The 16,524-nt window shown below is 47.8% G+C and overlaps 2 protein-coding genes across 4 annotated transcripts in view; one reads left to right on the forward strand and one right to left on the reverse strand.

Annotated features, from left to right (window-relative positions):
• The window catches only part of ZGRF1 (zinc finger GRF-type containing 1), an 829,426-nt gene extending 825,341 nt beyond the window's left edge, over positions 1–4,085 (reverse strand). For both annotated transcript variants that reach the window (XM_078676730.1, XM_078676729.1), the window contains exon 1: positions 3,909–4,085. The gene's annotated coding sequence lies outside the window, so the exon portion shown is untranslated. The remainder of the gene's footprint in view (positions 1–3,908) is intronic.
• A 99-nt stretch (positions 4,086–4,184) lies between these two features.
• The window catches only part of LARP7 (La ribonucleoprotein 7, transcriptional regulator), a 118,663-nt gene continuing 106,323 nt past the window's right edge, over positions 4,185–16,524 (forward strand). For both annotated transcript variants that reach the window (XM_078676731.1, XM_078676732.1), the window contains exon 1: positions 4,185–4,312. The gene's annotated coding sequence lies outside the window, so the exon portion shown is untranslated. The remainder of the gene's footprint in view (positions 4,313–16,524) is intronic.

Consider the following 16,524-nt stretch of genomic DNA (forward strand, 5'->3'; position numbering starts at 1 on the left):
CAGGACGCCAGTTGTATCCTGGACTGGAAGCCCTGCTGACGCTGTCACGGCCGACACCAGACAAACTCATCCTCCCTGTAACCCGAAGCCATCTTGAGAGCCTGCTGGCGCTACCGCAGCCTACCTCGCTGAGACCATCTTGAGAGCCTGCTGGCGCTGCCGCGGCCTACCTCGCTGAGACCATCTTGAGAGCCTGCTGGCGCTGCCGCGGCCTACCTCGCTGAGACCATCTTGAGAGCCTGCTGGCGCTGCCGCGGCCCGACCTCTCGGAACCCCCCAGCTCGAGGATTGAGAGCTGTGCGTAGGGTATCCCTTCTTCCACCCCGGTTGAGACTGTCCCGCTACCTTACCCCCCTTTACGAGACTTTACGGATCCCTCGATCTGCCTGTATATACTGCCAAGAACCAGCAACCTTTATTATCTATAAAAGCTTAAGAATTTGACCTCCTGTGTGGTGTCCGTTTGTAGTGTCGTGATTACTCTGCTGTACGATCCTAGGAGAGGACCCTCACCCAGGAGGCCTCTCGGTAACGCTCGGCTACTTCTCGAAGGAGAGGTGGACCTAGGGGTGGTCAGTCAGACATCTTCTGCCTCCCCCGGGGTCGCCTTTCTAACAATTCCTCATCTTGTTCACAAGGGAACTGAAGTGCCACTGGAGGCTGCAGCTCACATGTGTTGTACGAATAGCAGTGTCAGAAGTAAAAGCAGTAATCAACACCGGGGCGTCTGTCAATGTAATGGGAGTACAACTATACAACAGCATGAGACACAAGCCACTCCTGGTACCATCCCACACCAAAATCTTCGCACACTGGAGTCAGACGCCACTACCCCTCTGTGGACGGATGTCAATGCGGTACAATCCGAAGATCAGGAGGGGACCCCCACCCTACCAGGTTATTGACCAAGAAACAGACACACTCATCAGCAGCCACACAGTGGAGGACCTTGGCCTTGTGTCCTTCGCCAAACGGGTAAAGTCACACCAGGTCGATGAACTGTTGGACCAGTTTCCAGAGTTACTCCAAGGACAAAGCTTCCTCAAACGTTCTCCGGTGAAGTTACACTTCGATCCGTCGATTGTGCCGGTGGCACTTCGACACTGTCGTATCCTGTTCCATTTACTGTCCTTTGGTGGAAAAAGAGCTCTAGAGACTAGAGGCACAAATTGTGATAGAAAAGGTCTTAGGGTCCAACCCTGGGTCTCCCCAATGGTCATTGCAGAAAAAAACAAGCAACCTGGAAAAATCCGCCTGTGCATTGACATACGCCTGCCGAACTGTGCAAACGGGAGCAGCACATCACTTACACCATGGACTAAATTGTGGTGGATGTTAGCAGCTTCTGCTGGTTCTCGAAGCTGGATCTCAACGCCGGGTATCACCAGCTACTACTTGCAGAAGAGAGCCGGTATATCACCACTAGGACCAACTTCATCCATGCCATATCCTAGGCCCTGTGCTGTACTGGCCTCTGGGTTATCTTGGACAGTATGTTGAACCTTGACCTCCCTCTTGGTCTCTATAGGAGCCCTTCACTTTTCTGGAGACCTTTGGAGTTGTTTTGAGATAACGACATGCAGCTTTGGTGGTGTGCCGCTTCAAGTATGGATGGCTCCGAAAGCACAACCCCGGGCATTTTCTCTGGGGGCCACTCTACCCAACACTGGGGTATGATGACTCTCTTTAATTGGTTCTGGTGAGCAGGTGACATTTTCTTGTGTGTGAATCGCTTTGATTTTAGGCTTCTCTTTGTATTGTCTGACACCTGATTGATCTCTGCCTCGCAGCGCTTCCGATTGCAGCGTTATCTTGCAATTTGCTGTCCCTATTTACTGTTCTTTCCAAACCTTGTTGTATCCGCCTTTAACGTTATCACTTAGTATGATGTATAGCTTTAGGTCGAGTAGTAGTGAGGTACCTCTCGTTACGTCCTTCCCAGCAGGTTCCTGTACAACTGTGTGTAGACTTCTCAATGAAGCTTTCATCATCTTCAAATACTACACACTGGCTGGCGTGGCGATTTGACTCCACATACGCCAAACCTCTATTCTGCACTTCGACTGAGGCACACGTGGTACGAATGAGCAGTTTGCTGGACCACAGAAAACTCGCTGGGAGAGCAATGTTAACGTCAGTTTATTTATTCCCGATCTGGTCGCCAGCTGGAGCATCTTCCCCAGTCTGGGTACCCACTAATGACTACACCACACGCAGCGCTTTGTATTACATGTCTTTTTTAATCTGCGTGTAACCGCAAACTCAACATTCTAAACCTACATTCACTTCACAACGCTTTAAGACTTACGCATCAGGAGCCAAAAGGGTACCATCATTGCTAATTCACACTACACTACAAGCAACACTATGGATGACTCTTGAATTAGTAACGCTGTTTGGATTGAAACTAGAGGAACAATTACACTGCCTTTTCAAAGAGAAGAAGAATTCTTCTTCATTCAGACAGCTGGTAGGATCTTCTAATCTGCTTCATCTGAAAAGCCATTCTTAACATTTTCATTTCGCCAACTTTATGGAAGGTCGTAGCAACAACAATCTGGAAACTTCAGCAAGCAGCAAAACAGGAATCAGATCAAGCAGATGGCTAAACCTCCTCCAACTACAAATACACAGTGGTAACTTTTGTAATTTTGTATTCTGGTTTTTAATGTAATGGTTTTGAGTAACCAAACAATAAAGTATTCATTCATTCATTCATTCAGTGGTTCTGAAGAAATAGATATTCTTGTGGGATGTCAGTTAGGTCATTTCAGGATAAATTGAGAAATGTATTCTTCCGATGCTTGGGTGCAGAGGATAATCGTAGAACAGGCATAAATAATAAAATGTTACTAGAACTGCAGGTTAAGTGACTTGAATAATCTACTCAAACTAGCTGTAATGTGTTTGACCTGTAATCTAGTCTCAAATGGGGTTATCATAGCAAATATTTCATTTTACAAAGCCGCCTTTTTCTTTATTATCATATATGTGAGCACCTCCAAATACGCAAATTCAGCATTTCTGTTATACAAAAAACTATTGTGATTGATTTAATAGACTCAACGTCTGCATTGATGACATGGTATTAAAGTAGTAGTTTTGAATTTGATTTCCAACCTGTGAGTTGGCTACCCATTTAAATGGTCCTTATTGGGTAGCCAACATGAGAATTGTTTTGTAGTTGCATTTATATGATCTCTTACTACCCAGATGAGGGGTCAAAGCGCTTTTCGGCGTGTAGCATGCTACTCCAGTACCCATAGTCACCCTAGTTCCTCAGTGCGGTGAGGCAGAGCGATGAGAAAGGTCCATTGGAGGGCCAATGCCTCAATCATAGGTGTGGGTAGACAAAGTAAATAAATAAATTTTAACAAATTGGGCCCAGGTGCTTCCGCTGCCACAAAACTTAAACATGTGTAATTGCAGAAAAATAACTAGTTACATGCAGTTACCAACTTTCTTCTACTCGCAGTGAAGTGTTAAACACAAGAACATTCAAAACAAGAAAATCTCACACGTAAGTCAACTTAAAGCTTGGAAGCTACGAATCATTTCAACGTAATGGCTGGGAAAAGGGCACGTTGGTAATTAATTTATGATGAAGATTATCAGCAAGTAACGTGAGCAGCACCCCAGGTGACGCCCATGTGGGCTCACTGAAAATAGTTCTCGCACGTAATGTCACAGACCAGATAATAGACTGGCAGGAGCAATTCAAGTTTCCCGCGCGCACACGTAGCTATAATGAAAACATGCTAGTGGCACCTGAATAAGACTAGTAAAGATGAAGGCCTGAGTAAGTGATGATATCGGAAAACTGGGAAACGGATATACCAAGTGTTGTTTACACCACCGCTGACAGTTACGTTTATACGTGATGCCAAATGCTACACATGACAACTTACCTATTGCTTTCCGGCAACACGCTCTATGAATGTAGACTTCCGTAGCCTCGGTCGACTTGCACAGTGACGGCACTGTCATACCGCAGAATAGCCTTGGGTAAGGTTTAGTTAGGGGTTTGGGGGACACGCTCGCGCTTTACAGTCGAGTCCCGCCACTACAGTACATTTAAAAACACTTCCTGCTCCAAGATGGCGCCCACAAAAATGGATTTTATGAGCTACTCTTTTTCCCGTTCCAAAATGACACCCAGCGATTGTCCTAACACTAAGGAAGCTCGTATTTCCTATCCAATATGGCAACCGAGCGACGCTAGCACGGTCGTCCAGTGACGTCACCTGTTCGCGCAGCGAGTAAGGCTTTTAGCCTGCTACCCAGAGCGGTTTGGAGTCAGTGACCTGGGCAGGTACGAGATCAATAAATGCATTTTTACTACGGAATAATATATTGTTCGAGCTTTAAAACGGCGGTCCTGTGTTAATGCTGGTGGCGTGCATTGGTGTTTAATTTGTCTCAGAGTGCATGGATCTGAGGTGTTAATGCATGTGTACCATGTGGATACCGATGAGAATTAGTACTTGGGAGCCTGCCTCTCACTGCCGTCACCGTAGTAGGTAGGAGACGGAGAGAATGTCCCATGCTCACTTTGCAGTTTTGGGTTATTCAGACTGTTAGCCTACCAGTTTCATCCTTTAAAGCCTTACGATTTGTCTGACAGGCGTATGTGTGCGCGGAGTTCCTATCCTCCAGTGTTTATCTTCAATTAGTATAATCTGGACCATGGGATTAATGCGGCAGGGGAGTACCAAATTCTCCGGCAAGGTTGACTACATAAGGCGGAATGAAAAGGCAAAGTATGCCGTAAAATGCAGCACATTTTTTAAAAGTATTATTTCATTATTTAAACATTTTTACACTTGGTAAATACTGTCTGGGCAAATATTTTGCTTCACTCGTACCAAGTTTTTAACCAAATACTATTTGGTTGAACGCAAAAGGTGCAGCACTTTCAACAGTAATAACAAAACAGTAATAACAAACAGTAATAACAAAACAGTGTCCAAAGCAGTGAACACACAAGAAGATGTTCAGATTCCAGATGTTTGTTTCTTAACAGGATTGTTCTTTATTGATTTAAAAAAAAAATAAATCAAAAGACACTAGCTGAAGCGTTTCGTCTCTGCAGAGACTTCTTCAGGGCTTAATCAAGTCACAAAGAACGTTTTCAAAGATGAGTGTTCCAACAGAATGTCATGGTTTCCATGTTCCGACTACTTTTATGTAGGATGCAGTACCATGATTGCGGCTCGATAACCAACAGCGTGAAGGCTCGTCAGTAGTACTGACAAGCCTACACGCCGTTGGTTATCGAGCCGCAATCATGGTAACTGATGGCGTGTAGGCTCGTCAGTACTACTGACGAGCCTACACGCTGTTGGTTATCGAGCCGCAATCATGGTAGTGCATACTATATAAAAGTAGTCGGAACATGGAAACCATGACATTCTGTTGGAACACTCATCATCTTTGAAAATGTTCTTTGCGACTTGATTAGCCCCGAAGAAGGTTCCGCTGAGACGAAACGCGTCGGCTATGGTCCTTTGAATTAAAAAAAAACAACAATAAAGAACAATCCTGTTAAGAAACCAACATCTGGAATCAGAACATCTTCTTGTGTGCTCACTGTTTTGGACACTGTTTTGTTATTACTGTTGAAAGTGCTAAACCTTTTGCGTTTAATGTTGTTAAAGGAATTTAATCCTGAGTAAGGAGCATAGAGGGGAGTGCTCCTTGGTTATTTGCACTATTACGTTACATTTAGACACACTCTATTTGTCAGTGTGGATTTCTATAGCCTCTACCCTCAATCAATTTGCACTTCACTATTTGGTTGAAATACAGAAATAAGCAACTGAAAGACAACCAGTTTACCTTTTTGAAGCGCCTTCCACTGCACACGAACACCCAGTAACATTTGTAGTAACTTTTCATCTACAGGAGGCTATGGATTATGTGGGAAATCCATTATAATTTTTAAAAAGCTGCTGTCCCAGAATTGTATAATTTCTGTGGCCCTGCATATAATGTGGAGTTGAACTCACTGTCTAGTGCGTGTGTCTGATCCAATAGGAACAGAGTATGGTGTACCAGGTCGAACTGAGTGGGAGATCTGTGTTCCGCTTTTGACTCAAAAAGTTGGCGTGCATATAGTTAAAACTGTATGAAACGTGTATTTTTTCCACTTTACAGACATCGTTTTTTGCAAAATATCACTATAATTTTTTTGCAAAACAGTATCACAATGATGATCGACCCATTGATTAATTTCACTTCAAGTATGCTCCCGGTAAATCTCTCCCCCTCCTTCTTTAAATCAATCGATAAAACCATTTCTGACTTACTGGGGAAAGACAAGAAACCGAGAATCTCCATTAAAATTATGATGAAGAATAAACTCTCTGGAGGAATAAACCTTCCGGATTGTCCCCCGGTATCAAAAGGCATTTTTGATTTCACAGGGCGCATGGTGGCTCCGATCGCAGGAGATCTGTTCTTCCCCACGGCGTCCCATAGAATCTGAACTAATCTACTCTCTCCTCTTCCCTCACAACGCACAATCTGTCAAAACTCCTCTTGGAACACTCCAGATGTATCATAACAGACACTGTTGCCTCTCCAATTGCTAGACAAACGATGAGCTCCTTGCACATATGGTTGCATCATAGCCTCCCTATGGCATAACTGTGCAATCAAGCTAGAGGGGAAAGCAATCTACTGAGAAACATGGGCTAGTAAAGGTATTAACTCGGTAAATGACCTGAGCTAACATGCAAATACCACCACATTCTCATCTGTGTAGTGGAAATTCGGTCTCCCAAACAAAGACTTCTATAGATTGCTGAAATTGAAAGGCACATTGAGCAGGTGGAAGTGTCCACGCCATACGACCTACCGGAATTCCTGTGAAAACTTAGAAGAGAGGGCCAAACCACCTGATGTGTATACAGACTCCTGGACACACCCAACATCCTTACACTGTGACTCTTTTCCCACTTTACTGACAAAACAACGAGTAATATTTGCAGTCCCCCTTTTTGGCAAAAATCACACCAGCTCTAGTACAGTCAAGGTTCTCGTCAATTCACAACACTTACTGGACCACCTCCAGGCTACATAAACTTGGGTTAAGAGATTCTAACTTAAGCTGGAGATGCGAGGAAGGCACATGTGACCTACAAAACATGTTCCTTAACTGCAAAATGTCTCAACCTCTGTTGTTGAGTATACAATCATTGATACAGACAATCTCAGGGTCAACAATAGAAATTGACTTCTTAACGATAGCCCTGGGAATCCACGCTAACCCCCTCGCCTCTAATATTACTGGGAACTCTGCTTTACTAGTGGATTTTATCATCTCATTGGGTCCAAGACAATACTCGCATTTTGGAAAGCGACATCCCCAAGTTCCTTTGACAAATGGTGGGACCTACTGTGCTCGATCAGGGGAGGGAGGGGGGAGAGGGGGTGCGAGATACTATACACACCTCCTCTGGACCCAGATGCCTTTAGGATGCCCTAGACAAACACTTATAAGAAACAAACTACCCTGAACTCGCCTCAAAGACTACCACTGAGCAAAGGATTTGTAAAGGTGACTTTCCTTTCTGTTTGGTCACACACATCTGGATGATGGTACCTCCGGTGGAAAGTGCAAGCCCAGTGCAGTGTTTCTGAGGGCGGGAGGCCACCAGGTGTTGTCCCATGCGGAGGGCTGAGGACTTCAGTTTTTTCCGCATTGAGCTGCAGACAGCTGTTGCTCATCCAGGTCACGACCGCTTTCATCCCTTCTTGGAAATTGTGCCTGGTGATATCGGGTTCCTTGGTGAGGGAGAGGATGAACTGGGTGTCATCGGTGTAGGAGACAATGTTGAGTCCATAGTTTCTAACAATGGTGGCGAGGGGGCCATGTAGACATTGAAGAGTGTGGTGCTGAGGGAGGATCTTTGGGGTACTCTTAATCTGCTCTCTGTCGGTTCTGAGAGGAAGGGCAGGAGTCTTATTCTCTGGTTCTGCCTGAGAAGAAAGATTGTATCCAGTCTGATGCTATTCCTTGGATGCCGGCAACGTGCAGCCTGGTGGCTTGTGTGCGGTGGGAGATGGTGTCAAAGGCAGCTGATAAGTCCAGGAGGATGAGGGCTGCCGTGTGGCCTTGGTCGAGGAGGGCACGGATGTAGTCGGTGGCAGCAATAAGGGCGGTCTTGGTGCTATAGAATCCGGATTGAGAGGTGTCTAGGATGCTGTTGGTTTCTATAAAGTGTGCTAGCTAGGTGTTGACGGCCTTTTTGATGACTTTGGCAGCGTAGGGGAGCAGAGAGGTGGGCCTGACGTTCTTGAGATTCATCGGGTCTGCGGAGGGCTTCTTTAGGAGGGGGGTGACTTCGGTGTGTTTCCAATCGGGGAATTTGGCGGTCTTGAGGGAGCAGTTGATAGTTTGGTGTAGCTTGGGTGCATTGGCTGTGGCGTCCCTGTGGAACATGTGCGGCGGGCAGGGGTCAGTAGGTGCTCCGGAGTGAATCCTCTTCATTGTCTTTAAAGTGTCTTCTGTGGTGAGAGGGCTCCAGGTGAGAAGGGTCTGTTCTATGCTGTCGGTGGAGTGGGGGTTGAGGCAATATCTTGTTTTTTTTTTCATCAAAGTTGTTGTAGAACATCTTGATCTTGAGATGAAAGATGGAGTGGCGTTTGTTGCAGAGGTCTTGGGAGGGAGAGACATTGATTGTTTCGCTGTAGGGTTTGGCGAATTCCTGTATGATGGCGAAGAGTTCCTTGGAGTTGTGGGTGCTGGAGAGGATTCTATTTTGGATGAAGTTTTTCTTTGTTGATTTGATGAGTTGGTGATGTGCTGTGATGGCCGCTTTGTGTGCTTCCTGGGTTTTGCTGTTTCTCCACTTCTTTTACAGTCGTCAGCAGGAGTGCTTGGATTCGCAGAGATCCATTGTGAACCAGTTGGCTTTCTTGTTGTGACGTCTTGTGGTGTTCTGGAGGGGGGGCGAGGGTGTTGGCGAAGTTGGCGATTCATTGGTGGAGGTTGCTTGCCACTGTGTTGGTGTCTGTCGTAGTAGTGGGGAGTGCAGGTGAGGGCGGAGGTGAGGTGTTCCTCTGAGACTATGTTCCAGCATCTGCTTGGGGGGCAGATTGTGCACTTGTGAGCGGTGGGTTTCATGAGGGAGAAGTGGATGCAGTGGTGGTCTGTCCAGAGCAGTTCTATGGTGTGGCTGAAGCGAATGTTGTTTCCTCCAGCGAAGATGGGGTCGAGTGTGTGTCCTGCTGTGTGAGTGGAGGTGGAGACAAGTTGCTCCAACTCTATTGTGGTGAGGTTTTCCAGGAGGGTGGGGTGTTGGGATCGCTGTGGTTGTCCAGGTGGAAGTTCAGGCCTCTGAGAAGTATGTAGTCCGTCAAAGTGAGGGCATGGGGTGCGATGTGGTCTGCGATGATGTTGGTGAAGAGTGTACGGGGTCCAGGAGGTCTGTAGGCAAGTGTTCCGTTGTTCTGGGGTTGGGCTGGATCTGGAAGTGGATGTGTTCTATGGGGGGAGCGAGGCGTTGTCCGAGTTGGTGGTTGTGAGTCAGAGGGTGCTCTTGTGGATGATGGCGAGGCCTCCTTATGAACAGTTTGGGCCGTCTTTCCTCAGTATCTTGTATTTGTCTGTGATGGCGGTTGGGATGCTGAGTGCGGAGCTGGCGTTGGTACAGGTCTCTGTGAGTTAGGCGGCGTCGGGCTCGTGAGTGGTGAGGAGGTCCCAGATTTCTACGGCATGTCTGTGCAGGGAGCATACGTTGAGGAGGATGCGGCTCAGTATGTCGTGTGCGGTAGCGACGTGTTGGGGGCAGCTGCCTGGGTCTGGAGGTGGGTGAAGGTGTGGCGGCAGTGTTTGCCGGAGATCGGGCCTTGGGTGTTGCTCGGCGTCGAGAGCTGGCAGTTTTTGCATCCGTGGTTGCGTGTGTGAAGAGTGCTAGGGTCGTACCGGCGGGGGGTACAGGAACCATCCCTGGTGGCGGGCGCAGAAAATCACTGGTATGTTCAGAGTCTGGTATAATCAGAAAGGTGGCATAATCAGACCCTAGGTAGATCACAATCCCTGACATAAAATGAGCCATGGCATAATTAGAGAACATATTTTCAGATCTTTGATATAAAAGGGTATTGCCATAAACCGTCGCCTCACTGCATGGCTCCACATCGAGCAAATGTATTTTTGACCTGCCAAGTAGATTTCTGAAGCATCTTGTCATTTAGACAAGTAGAGATTTTATAGGATTCCACACCCTCAGTTGCTCTGCCCTGATAACACGAGCTAAATAAGCTGGTTCTTGTGATGTCAAGAATGTTGGCATCAGTAGATGGACTAGAAAATTAGCAGGTCATGGGCTTCCCATATCGGCTTTCAGGATAGCACTTGCTTAATGTCCTACCTGTGCCATCTCCAGATTACTCACAGGTGGATCACTTCTACAGCTATTGTCATAGAACAATGTTCTTGGGTGGCGCTGTTTATAGAGCACGAAGACCAGATGAGAAGTGGGGTAATGGCCGAGTCACAAATGAAGTGCCTCTGTGCTTGTGTTTCTGCTGGAAGGATGGAGTAATTTTTAAAGATTCACTGACAGTTAATGAAGTATGTGTGAAGTAACCGGGTTATTGAGTCTATTTTCAGGTCGCAAGTGTAAGAAGAGAAAAAGTCTAGGGTGTCCAGGTACGGAAGCACAGATTCATAATTTAACAAGCACTGACAAGGCAAATAGGTGTGGTGGTGTCTTTGGCAAGTCTTATTTTGTTCTGTCATAGTTTGTGCATAAACGCATTGTTGGGAAAGCAGCCAGGCAGTCAATCTATAAAATAATAATTGGCTAAAGCCAGAAATAGTTTTTGGTTGCAAAAAAGCATACATTTCTATATTAGTCAATGACGCTGGAGAGGTCTGTTTGCATGTGGATGTGCCCTCATGAAAGCTGTACCTGGCAATGAGCCCTAATCAGGGCGAAACAGTCCCCAGTTGCTTGTGTTCTGTTTTAGGGAGGACCGGACCTGGCAGTTCGGGCTGGACTGTTCCCATTGGAACAGGGTCCAGACAGATTTGCACATAGCTGAGTTCAGAGAGAGGTAGCATGTTCTGCAGAACAATGATGGACTGGGATACAGCTCTAGCAATTACTAGTGGCTTAGATCAATTTAAGTGTTATATCCATCTCTTTTTTGTATTCTTCCTTACTCAAAGGGAAATCAACCAGTGGCCAAAGTGTGATAACCCAATACCTGTGGCCTCTATGAATGTGAAAGCACCGCATGGGCGCTAGTTAACAAAACAACAAAAAAATAAGTAAGCGCGGCCGCTATAGTTGAAGTGGACCTCGCTGCTATAATTAAATAAATAAACGAATAATCGCTCCGTCTACAGTTAACGCTGGCCGCCATTAGTAAATCAAATAAAAGCGTGCTGCGAGGTAGTGGATCGAATTAGGACAAATCATTAAATAAAATAGTGCTTTGCGCCAAGAAGATCGTGTGACAAGAGAAGTAAAAAGTCCTGTTGTTTTGTGAGGTAACAAATGCAGACAAGGTGTTACCAAGGAGGGACTAATTAGCCTAATAATGAATCGAAAGCCAGCATTTACGAAGGACAATGACACAAGCCAATTACTTATATGGGCGGAAAGTGTGCAAGGCTTCAAGTCCATACTTCACTACTGCATGCCCCGCAGCAGCGCATGCGCTTCCCAGGCTCGACCTCAAAAGTCAATTGGTTTGCCTTCGGCTGCCAGCCTCTTGCCTTTGCTTATGCTTTTTTGTAATATTTTCATAAAACATTCTTCGAAACACTGGCAGACAGGCAGGCATAGACAGACAGGCAGGCATAGACAGATATGCTTGCTCAGACAGAAAGGTGTTTCAAATAGACAACAGGCTTGCACAGACAGGCAGGCGTGCACAGACAGACCGGAACGAGAGACTTAGCAGACCAACAGAGGCTTACACAGAGAGACTTGCACAGACAGAGAAGCTTGCACAGACAGACAGAATTGCGACAACAGAGTTGCAAAGCTAGATCGACAAATAGTGTTGCAAAGGTAGATTAGCAGACAGATAACATTAACATAACGTGTATATGTAAATTGCATGTTCACCTGTGGGCATGTTGGCACTGAATAACAGATGTTTATTGCTACCCAACTCACTGGTACTCATTTTATTGACCTCCGAAGAATGATAGATCTACATGTGAAGTGAATGGTCGATGGATGAATGGACGTAAAGGTGGATGGATGAGTAACATGATTGCTCAATATATGAACAGATGGATGTAATTTCAGAAGCGGGTTGATTAGGCTTTGAGGAGGATGGGTCAGCTAGCTATCCTGGGCCAATTGCTTGACCTTAAGCTGCCCTTTAGCGAAGCCACAGATGGTGACCTTGCCGGCCTCCCAGAGAGTGCCCGCAGAAGGGACTGTGTTTAGGTCAGTGAGGAAGTATTGTTGAAGTTCATCTCTGACCGCCTTCCGGAATTTGCTGTCCTGAAGGAACCAGGCTTTCATCCTCCAGATGGGGCGCAGTGTGCCAGAGGGGTGTCCTAGGATGAGGAGAAGTGGTGAGTGGTCTGAGATACCCCGGGGAGGATGCTAATGTCGGAGACACTTCGGCACTCAGGGGTGGACATGAAGATCAGGTCAATATTTGCATGTGTCTGGTGCGCCGTGGAGGTGTGAGTATATTGGGGTGTTCTGGGGTTCCATGTCCCTCAAACGTCGCATATGCCCAGGTGTTCCGCCCATTCTGTCAGTCTCTTTGCACATAGGCGTGGGAGGACCTCCCTCGGCAGTTGATCTCTCAGCAGATTGGCCTTGTTGTGGGTCACACTGGCTGACGATCCATGCAGTATTCCAGGGTCATGGCTGGCAGCAGCATGCGAGGAAGATAGACCTCTCCGGGTGCCTCGGCCTCTGCGGGAGCGCGTGCGCTGCCTCCAGGACATGGGGCTTGCAGGCAGCGTGGCACTGGACCGTAGTTTTGGAGGAGAGGCCGCCACTCGGGACCCAAGAGGGCGTTCCTTAGTCAGCCAGGTCCAGGCCGACTCCGGTGATTCAAAGAAGTGGGGTTTGTCCTGGAAAATTACCCAGAGGCAAGCAGGGAAACTCAGTCTTTATTGGAGATTGAGTGCACACAGTTTCTGTTTGACCTCTGTGTAGGATTGCCGTTGGGACTGTACTTATCTGGTATTGTCTGGGAAAATCATAATATTGTGTCCTTGGTAGGGATGGGGGCTCTCTTAAGTTCATGATGCATTTGGGAAGTAATTCTTCATTCCAGAAGGTATTATCTTCTTTCTATTCCATTGTAGAAATTCACACATTTTCCCTCCTTGAATTTAAGCCAATATATCATGTCTGCACCATCTATTCTGGCTGATGTTTCCTATACAATTGCCTCACAGCTAGTTTGGCTACTATTACTCCGTCAGGGTCCAATCCTTAATGCAACCGTCTGTTCTACGTAGCCAGAGGTTGAAGACTTGGTTACTACTGCTTACAACCTCCAATAGGTAACTTTAATCCAACATTAAAAAACCTGAAGCTGGGGGAGGAGCTTCGCGGGCTTCCTAGGTGGTCGCGTGAGCACAGAGCTCCCCGGACCCGCGCCGCCCTTCGCAAATATCCTGTCTACATCCGGATTTTGAAGATGGGCTTTTGCTCGCAAACCCTCGCTGATCTCAACATTCTTTGAAGAATTGAATTCGGACGTTGGGATCCACTTTTACATCGCCTCGAACTTTTGCGGCCCGCCCTGAGATGGACCGGGGCTCCGGTTGCTCGGCAGGCCGGGGAGTAGTTTAACAACAACGGCTGAAGGGGTCTCCTTTCGATCGACCCCAGTTTAACTTTCAGTTTCGTTTTCTACTCCCGGCTCGGATTGATGGAAGCGCTGCCCTGATCGATCCTCGGCCGGCCTGGTGTTTCTATACTGCTCTGTGCTGTCCCTACTGAGTGCCTTATCTCCAGCTCTCTTGGCGTCTCTGCCAATTTGATCCAGTTTCGTTGTCTGCCTGGCCACTCTACACCCGGCCATTTTTACCAGGTCACGCGGGACCCTCCGGGGTCCCTTCTCCAATATGGCCACCAGACCTGATACTGAGAGGCGCAAGATCAAGACACCTCTCCGTGGGGGACAGACCCAGACGAACATTATGGATCATTACTCTCAGTTAAAGGGGCCCCCCTGCGGTGCTAGCCGCACTTCTGACGATCCTAAGGCTGATTCTGCAGCGACCTCGGAAGTATCGTTGCAAGACGCCATCGGTGCCATTACTAGCATGAAGGCCTCCATGGGACAGCAGTACGAGGCCCTTGCCTCTAAGATCGACACGGTGGCCGTCAACATCACGTTGATTAGAGCGGACTTGGCGAAGACTAACGAGAGGGTCAAGTCGTTGGATTTGAAGACTTCCAGTCTTATTACGGATGTCACAGATGCTCAGACTGAGATCGGTAACCTGCATTCCTCTCACGACATGATGGCTCGTCGCCTTGAGGATTATGAAAATAGGGCCCGTCGTAACAATGTACGCCTTATCGGTGTCCCTGAGAGTCCCGAGACGCTTGCAACCGACCTTCTTGTGGAAGATCTGGTCACGAATTATCTCCCTCCTGCCGGACTTAGCAAATTCTTTGCTGTTGAACGGGCTCATCGAGTCCCAGGCGGGAAGGCGAAGCCGGGTGCCCCCCCGAGGCCCATCATTGCCAGACTATTCCACTTTAGGGATAGAGACGCTATCCTTCAAGCCTCGCGGGACAAGGGCCCTGTGAAATTCGAAAATGCCTCCGTGACCTTTTATCCCGACTTTACATCGCTCGTTCAGAGGCAGAGGCTGGGATTTCAGGGAGTAAAGAGACGGCTGCGGGACTTGGGCCTTAAGTACGCCATGTTGTTCCCGACCAGACTTCGGATCGAATATGGGGAACGTACGTTTTTCTTTGATCGCCCGGACAATGTTGGTGACTGGCTTGACTCTCTGCCCAAGAGAGACGATCGACCTGGGCACCCCAGTGGCGCCGACGGTGGCGCGCCAGAGTGAAAGTGACACTGCGGATCCTGACGTCTGAACTTTTCTACTATTTCAGCTGAGTCTGGACATTGGTTCTCTTGTTTTTAGTCTAGATTGGCCCGAGGGTGGCGGGGGGTGAATGGGGACTCTTCCTCCTCCTGGGTTCTTTCTGTAGATTAGTTTAATGATGGGGCGACAGGCACACTGCAAGTTGGGGTGGCTTATGAGTCGTACGCAGGGATGCAGGGTGGGGGGTGTTGTAACGGGTTCAAGTTGGGGGGTGGCGGGGGTGTGTGTGTGTGTTTCTTTTTATCCACGAGGCATCGTATTGTTTTTTTCCTTTGCTCTGGTCAGTGGGTCTTGTGTGGGTGTTGCTCTGCCTACTTCTTGGGGATGGGGATGGGGGTGGCGAGTTGAGACTGCTGTCCTGGAATGTCAATGGGTTGGGAGACAGGATAAAGCGAGGGGTTGTGTTACGTTTCCTTAGACGCCATTCTCCCGACATTGTCCTTTTGCAGGAAACGCATTTAATAGGTAACGCATGTCAGGCCATGAATAGACGTGGATACCGGCTGGTGGCTCAGTCTGGGTTTACTTCTGGTTCCAGGGGGCGGGCATTCTTATCCGGTCTTCTCTCCCTTTTGAAATTGATGAAGTTTGACGACAGGGGGCGCTACGCGGCTCTCACTGGTAGATGGGAGGGGAAGACACTGTCCATACTCTCTGTGTATATCCCTCCGGGCCTACAGGCCTCGACCTACGCTGATCTCGGCAGGGCTATATTGGGGATTCCTGAGGGTCTCATGATTCTGGGTGGGGATTTTAATTCTTTTGTCTCTGGCACTACTGATCGTACTGTGCACTAGAGCTCTGCCTATATGGACTCATGATCATGCTTTATTGTACTTTTACCTTGTGAGTTTTGTTAATTTGTGTATTTGACTGTTTCAATAAAAAAAATTAAAAAAAACCTGAAGCTGGGAGGAGGAGCTACGCTAGCAACCAAGATGGCCGCTAGCTCCCGGCCGCAGCCTATAAGCTCCCGGCTCCGCCGACCTCCGCCAGTAGCTGATAAATCCTGATATCGATCCTGAATTTGCACCAGACTCCCGTGTGGCTGAATTGTTGCTGAGCCTAAAGGTGCAATCCTGATATTTTTATCGTCTCGAATGATGAAGCTACGCCGTGTTTCATTCTCGGCCTAACCCAGCGTGAGAGCCGGGGCCTCGATTTCTGACCCGTCCAGGTTGGAGTTGAACAACATCGGCCGCGGGACTTGGGCAGCGTCCGGTCTCCCAAAGTGGAGAATATCCTGACCGGTTTGGATGGTGGTCCTGTGGTCCGGTTGATGCCAAGGGTACGGCGGCAGGACGCACCTGTGGCTGTGGACGGGGGTCCGTTGCCCAAAGACCCTGCTGGACCCCCGGGGTCGACGGGTTTGGATCCTTGCTGGTGGCGACGGTGTAGAGATCACGAGATTGACTGGTTGCCCTCCTGTTAAAGATCTGATCTGTCGCTTCGCG

The sequence above is a fragment of the Lissotriton helveticus genome, chromosome 2_1, assembly GCF_964261635.1.
Source record: "Lissotriton helveticus chromosome 2_1, aLisHel1.1, whole genome shotgun sequence".
NCBI classification, from domain to species: domain Eukaryota; kingdom Metazoa; phylum Chordata; class Amphibia; order Caudata; family Salamandridae; genus Lissotriton; species Lissotriton helveticus.